General features: G+C 37.5%; 2 non-coding genes across 2 annotated transcripts; one reads left to right on the forward strand and one right to left on the reverse strand.

The window, feature by feature from the left end:
• The first annotated feature begins 4,156 nt into the window (after window positions 1-4,156).
• Window positions 4,157-4,228, forward strand: TRNAD-GUC (transfer RNA aspartic acid (anticodon GUC)). The gene has a single exon. It is a non-coding gene; the product is annotated as a tRNA-Asp (tRNA).
• A 1,648-nt stretch (window positions 4,229-5,876) lies between these two features.
• On the reverse strand, window positions 5,877-5,948 carry TRNAD-GUC (transfer RNA aspartic acid (anticodon GUC)). The gene has a single exon. It is a non-coding gene; the product is annotated as a tRNA-Asp (tRNA).
• Window positions 5,949-7,500: the final 1,552 nt, after the last annotated feature.

The raw sequence follows: 7,500 nt of genomic DNA on the forward strand, positions 1-7,500 counted from the left end.
CATATACAACACTATTTGTAGAATGATAATACTAACAGCAATCACAATCTTTTATCATATTTCAGGCGGACTTTACAATTGTCAAATTCCTTAATTGTCAACAGCAACTGGAAGGAACGCAGTGCTTGAAGAATGTAGAATGATTTAAATTCTAACATCGATTACAAAGTTGTATTTTACTACCTTATTATCTTTCACATAAGAAAAGAGAATGTAAACTCTATTTAATTTGTTTTCCACTATACCGAGATTTTGGCACGGGAGCAGAATGCACGCGGTCAACTCAAGATATTTTGGCAAAGGGCTCAGACAGGGTATTTGGCAGAAGTAATGACTGCAAACAACAGATGAAACGCAGAAAAAGGAGAGTAACAATAATGATAGTGATGTAGTAATAGTAGTAGTAGTAGTAGCAATAGTAGTAGTAATAGTAATAGTAGTAGTAATAGTAATAGTAGAAGTAATAGTAGTTGTAGTAGTAGTAGCAATAGTAGTAGTAATAGTAATAGTAGTAGTAATAGTAATAGTAGTAATAAGAGTAGAAGTAGTATTAGCAATAGTAGTAGTAATAGTTGTAGTTGTAGTTGTAATTATAGTACTAGTAACTGTCGCGGTTGTGGTTGTAGATGCAGTTGCAATCGCAGTAGTAGTAATAGTTGCAGTCGTGGATGTGGTTGTCGATGTAGTTGTAGTTGTAGAAGTAGCAGTAAAAGCAGTTGTAATTGTAGTAGTAGTAGTGGTTGTAGTAATAGCAAAAGTATAAGCAGTAGAAAAAATGTAGTAAAGATAATAAAAATGATAGTGGCAATAATAATACTAATAAATACAATTCATATCTATATCATCTTTAGGTTCATAAAATGCTGTTTGATTCTATCATAAATAACCACGATGTACAGTTTTGCAATTTTCAATGATTATTTTGGTTATAATTATTGCATCTTCTTAATGAATAAATAATCATGTACCATTCCAATTTTAATGAATTCTCATCCATATATATTGTTTCTTTATTTTTTTCCTATAGGTTAATGCTTTCTGAAGAATAATCCTAAGATCATTCATTTGTATATTGGGAGAGAAAGATTCACAAATAACTTAACCACCAAGACAAGTTACCATTTATTATGTCAATAAAATATTATGGTAGTTCATTTACTACCATATGTAAGGACGCCCACGCACGTTAAAAACAACCATAAATGTCATTTTTGCTTACCTGTTAATCCTTTAACTCATCCAGCGCATTACCACATATTCAGTAACTTCTTGTTGATGAGACTACTTCCTCAGGCAGGTCCCGGGAAGCAGAAAGGGAGAAAACAACCATAAATCTCATTATTGTTTACCTGTTTAACTCATCCAGCGCATTACCACATATTCAGTAACTTGTTGTTGATGAGACTGCTTCCTCAGGCAGGTCCCGGGAAGCAGAAAGGGAGAAAACAACCATAAATCTCATTATTGTTTACCTGTTTAACTCATCCAGCGCATTACCACATATTCAGTAACTTGTTGTTGATGAGGCTACTTCCTTGGGTCCCGGGAAGCAGAAAGGGAGAAAACAACCATAAATCTCATTATTGTTTACCTGTTTAACTCATCCAGCGCATTACCACATATTTTGTAACTTGTTGTTGATGAGACTACTTCCTCAGGCAGGTCCCGGGAAGCAGAAAGGGAGAAAACAACCATAAATCTCATTATTGTTTACCTGTTTAACTCATCCAGCGCATTACCACATATTCAGTAACTTCTTGTTGATGAGGCTACTTCCTCAGGCAGGTCCCGGGAAGCAGAAAGGGAGAAAACAACCATAAATCTCATTATTGTTTACCTGTTTAACTCATCCAGCGCATTACCACATATTCAGTAACTTCTTGTTGATGAGGCTACTTCCTCAGGCAGGTCCCGGGAAGCAGAAAGGGAGAAAACAACCATAAATCTCATTATTGTTTACCTGTTTAACTCATCCAGCGCATTACCACATATTCAGTAACTTCTTGTTGATGAGGCTACTTCCTCAGGCAGGTCCCGGGAAGCAGAAAGGGAGAAAACAACCATAAATCTCATTATTGTTTACCTGTTTAACTCATCCAGCGCATTACCACATATTCAGTAACTTGTTGTTGATGAGGCTACTTCCTCAGGCAGGTCCCGGGAAGCAGAAAGGGAGAAAACAACCATAAATCTCATTATTGTTTACCTGTTTAACTCATCCAGCGCATTACCACATATTCAGTAACTTGTTGTTGATGAGACTACTTCCTCAGGCAGGTCCCGGGAAGCAGAAAGGGGGGAGTAGCCCGAGTGAAAGGAGTTTTACTTTTTTAACCGTGGAGTGTGGCCGAGAGCAAGGTCTTGAACTTTTGAATTTATATCAGTCATAAAACGTCTTGGGTATGGTGAGCATCGAGCCAAGGGAAAGAGAGCAGTAGAGAGAAACAGCGGCAATGCATTTTATGTGGAAAGGCCTTGGAAAGAAAGTGGCGCAGTTTATATGTTTCTGGAGACCGCGAAACATTTTTTTTGTGTGTGTGTGTTTGTGTGTGTTTGTTTGTTTGTTTGTGTGTTTGTATGTGTGTGTGTGAGAGAGAGATAGAGTGTGTGTGTGTGTTTGTGTTTGTGTGTTTATGTGTGTGTGTGTGTGTGTGTGTGTGTGTGTGAGAGAGAGAGAGTGTGTGTGTGTGTTTGTGTGTGTGCTTGTGTGTGTGTGTGTTTGTTTGTGTGTGCTTGTGTGTGTGTGTGTGTGTGTGTGTGTGTGTGTGTGTGTGTGTGTGTGTGTGTCCTGCAACAAATATCTACCATGCACGTAAGAAAGAATGACTTGAACCCGACTTCTGGTGATGACAAAATGTTCCACATCTTCCTGCTTGAGAATATCCATACTCGGCATCGACAGCAGCAGATATTCCTTAACGTAATATTTACCAAAACTTCATATGACATATAACTGTTGCACCTTTGTGTTCAGTGCCACCCATTCTTATGCTTGAAGTAGGAATGATTTTATAATTATAAAGTTAATCACACGTATTCATATTATTTCACGTTCATCCACTTGAAAAGGGTTGCCTCTCTATAGGTTTATGAGATACCAACAGTGTAGCATTTGGCATGACAGGATTCGGTTAATTACTCCATTCTCCTCTGTCAGGTTCCGTTGGTCAAGGTATCACGTGATTTAACGACTACTGGGAAACTGCTCGGTACCTCTTTTGGTATGGCAAGATAGAACCCAGATATGAGATTGGTTGTTACATGTTTTTAAGTTATTGGAGTTTCTTTCTCTCCCTCTCTCTCTCTCTCTCTGTCTCTGCCTCTGCCTCTGCCTCTGCCTCTGCCTCTGCCTCTGCCTCTGCCTCTGCCTCTGCCTCTGCCTCTGCCTCTCTGCTCTCTCTCTCTCTCTCTCTCTCTGCTCTCTGCTCTCTGCTCTCTGCTCTCTGCCTCTCTCTCTCTCTCTGTCTCTCTCTCTCTCTCTCTCTCTCTTTCTCTCTCTCTCTCTCTCTCTCTCTCTCTCTCTCTCTCTCTCTCTCTCTCTCTCTCTCTCTCTCTCTCTCTCTCTCTCTCTCTCTCTCTCTCTCTGTGCCTGACTGCATTCTCTCTAACATGGGGTTCATCATTGACAACCACAGGACCTCAAGCCTTCGCAAAAAGTCTTAGTAAAAGCTTCACATCCTAGTCTTACAGAAGGGTATGGATAGATCTATTGTATATTACACCGCGCCCGTCACACCAGGTTGATACTATGGAACTGACATTATGTTAAGAAATAGACACTCGGTTCGTTAAAATTGTGCGAGACCCGACCCAAGGAATATTCATATATATAGCCATGCATATACACAGAAATAGATACATATCTGTATACCTCTGAGAGAAATACATTAATATATCTATCCGGTAGCTATGCATGTCTAAACTGATAAATATTGAAATTAATTTCTGGGTATATATATATAACGAATATTCTTTGGGTCTTTCCGATTGAGAGGTAAAATAGAACAGTAAATATTGAATGGTTATCAAATACAAAGCAAAATATTAATTTTGTATCATACCTAATTATGTCATTAGCGTATTAACTAATAAGCGTGAAAGAGGAGGAGAAATTTATCATAATAAATACAGAAGTCGAACCTTTACAATCACCGATTCCTCGGTAGTATAGTGGTTAGTATCCCCGCCTGTCACGCGGGAGACCGGGGTTCGATTCCCCGCCGGGGAGGTATTTTGCTAAGTTTAATGGTCTGTGATATACATGTTCATCTTGATTATCAAAAGATTGTTAGAAATGCTGCCCTGTAAGGAGTGATGTCTCTGTTGAAGATCTATGAATAAATGGCAATGCAAACATAATTTGCAACTGTTCTCTCTGTATTTTATTTTTTACAGCAAACATTCTCAAGAGGTTATGTATCCCAAAGAAAATCAGTCATTTTAGTTTAAAATGTTTGAAGAAATCATACCTTGGCTGGTATGTTACCTACCAGGTGGGAGTAAAGGTGTTATGTAACGCCTTCCTTGCAACGGTGTGGCAGTGCGGTTATAGCCATTATGAGTAATTTAATTGATAATGCCATTACTTTTTGAAACTTTATTCATTAATTATTCGTTAATAATGAACTGATCACAAAAGTATATAAATTGGCCTCACAGTGAATATGTACAGTAAACGGCACGAAAACGAACCCTTACTGATATGTCTTCTCCTAGAGATTGCATGTACTTCTGGTATTAAAATATAGTTTAGGAACATCTTCCGTGATTATATCTGCCTTGCACCCACGATTAAGACTACATGGATTCAAGGCGAAGAACGATCAGCTGAGGAGACGCAAATGATAGCTAACAAACGTAAATATCTACAAACAGCGCACAGTCAGCCGTCAGAATTTAACAGCATCGGGCAATTATTCCACACTCCACTATCAAGTTCTGTTAGTCAAGGGATCACGTGATTTAACGACTTTTGGGAGACTGGGAAGGTATCACGTGATTTAACGACTATTCGGAGACTGCGCACAACCATCAACAGTACAGCTGACGATGACGGTTATTTGAATAGCTTTCAAACCCAACGGTCAACAGAGCCTCAGAAAATTTGAATGCTGAGTCACAAAGACAGTCAAGTAGTTTTGAATCATTGTTTCTCGAGCTTGAAGTTTTCGAGATTTTAATTTTTAAAAAAATCTTAAATGTAATAGCTTTCTGTTGAAAGAATATCTACAGTAAGTATATGATTTGAACTTTTTCTTCATTAATTGGTAATGGAGTAACATACTTGGCTCTTAAAGAATGTTTTCCTATATAAAGGAATAAGTAATCATTGAATCATATAACCATGTAAACAACAGTGGTTATATCAAATCAATTATTCACTTTTATTAGGACATTTCATATGAAAGACACTCCCAGTAAATATATAGTGTAAGACAGAAAAGAAATCCATATATAGCAATGTCTACTATCATACGTTATTGGTAATATCACTGAAATGCTTCGTTATATACAATGGCCAAAATAATAATATAACACAATAAGGTCAGAGTACATATAAGTACATATAAGTTAAGTCTAGGTAGAATCTGAAAAAGCAAAACCAAGGATGTGACATGTTAGTGATAGATCAAAAAGCAGAATATCTATTTACTTATATGTTTATCAGTTCTCTGTCCACAGATTACTTACACTTAGTATTGAAGAAAACCGTCCAAGCTCACTTACGAGTCTTGAAAAAGGGTGCCCTGTAACAGGTGTCATATATACACCTCAAAGATAATATATTGTTTTTCTTAACTTACTCGGTCATGCCACAGAGAAGCGATTGGATTGGTTGCCACATTGGCTATTGCAAATGATTGTGGAGAAAAGGCCTCCCCGGCGGGGAATCGAACCCCGGTCTCCCGCGTGACAGGCGGGGATACTAACCACTATACTACCGAGGAATTGGCGATTATATGTGCTCTGATTGGTGGTGAAATATTTTAGATAGTACATTTGAGTAGTTTCTCACATGTGAAGGGGAACTAATTGCATTACTTATGAAATGTTTACTACCAAGTCCAACAAGGTAGGATGATAAACTGTTTTTGAAACAGATCGTACTCCTCTGCACGATGTCACATACTATGGCTTATATACTACATTAGTTATATACTAACACTATGGCTTATATACTACAGTTTGGCTTAGACCTAAACTAAGCTGTTGAGGAATGTTGGAGTCAATGGTTCCTTTCGTAAGTGAAGAACAGGACATATAATCACATATGTTGCTAACACTGATTGAAGGCAATGAGAGAGAGAGAGAGAGACAGACAGACAGACAGAGACAGACAGACAGAAAAAGAGAGAGAGAAATAAAAAGAAAAAAAAAGAAACCAAGAAAGAAAGACAGAGAAAAAATAAAAAAGGGAGAGAGAGAGGGGGGGAGAGAGAGAGAGAGAGTATCCTTTCTTTAGTAGGATTTAGCTAAGTTAATGCCCATACAAACAGCCTCGGAAAGTTATGTAATAATTTGCATATGGAGAAAAGAATGATAGGTTACTCAATACTACATATTTGAATTATAAAAATGCGCATACAATTTGCCTCTCCTGTTGTTATCTGGCTTTTAAATCGCTTGGAGATAATCCTATCTTTTGTGGTGACATTTTTCCAGTGGCAACATTGTTTTGAGTAGATCATGCCACTGATAAATAAACCAGTTTGTATTCTTTGCATATAAATCTATTGCATCATAAGTTCACAGCTACTATAGATATAAAGTGTCCTTAACATGTATTTTCTATTCGGCGGAGGATCTTTTGGCGTTCTGTAACACTTAGCAATGGGACTGTGATCAACCTCTTGTATTTTTTTTCATAGAATACCATGATCATAAAACATCAGGTTAATATATTCAGCATAAAAAAAAGCAGTTAAAGGACTGCATGCGAACGATGAGAATAATATAGACGATGATAAATTGATATGTAAACGTCATTTTGTCAATGTGTTATGTAAGCTTCACGTATTGATGAGAACATGTAAAGACGTGCCTATAGAGCTGGTTAGCTCATTAACCGTTACTAAAAATATTTTATTATTTTGTATACGGTACAGGGACTAGCGCCAGCAAAATTTACGAGTGGGATGGGGAACATTGCTTATCATGTCTCTGAGAGGATCCTTACTCCCACCAGGGACACTCCACTCTATTTCAGGATGATTTATCAGGCACTAACCCGTTTTTAATTGCAGATTTTTATCTAATACAATGAAAAATAGGCTGTCACTAATGAAAATAAAATAAAATATGCACAACTCGCATACATACGACCTCTGCAGAACTTTGGATATCTGATGCAAGGTTTTATTCCATTCCAATGACTGAAATCCAAATTGGTAATCGATGATGGCCATAATTTCTTGTGCATATACGACAGTTAATTACAGTTGCATTTACGAAAGAAAAATTACTGGGACCGTTGTAATGGTTGATGGGAAACCTTTGGAA

This window comes from Penaeus vannamei, chromosome 13, assembly GCF_042767895.1.
Source record: "Penaeus vannamei isolate JL-2024 chromosome 13, ASM4276789v1, whole genome shotgun sequence".
Taxonomy (NCBI): Eukaryota; Metazoa; Arthropoda; class Malacostraca; order Decapoda; family Penaeidae; genus Penaeus; species Penaeus vannamei.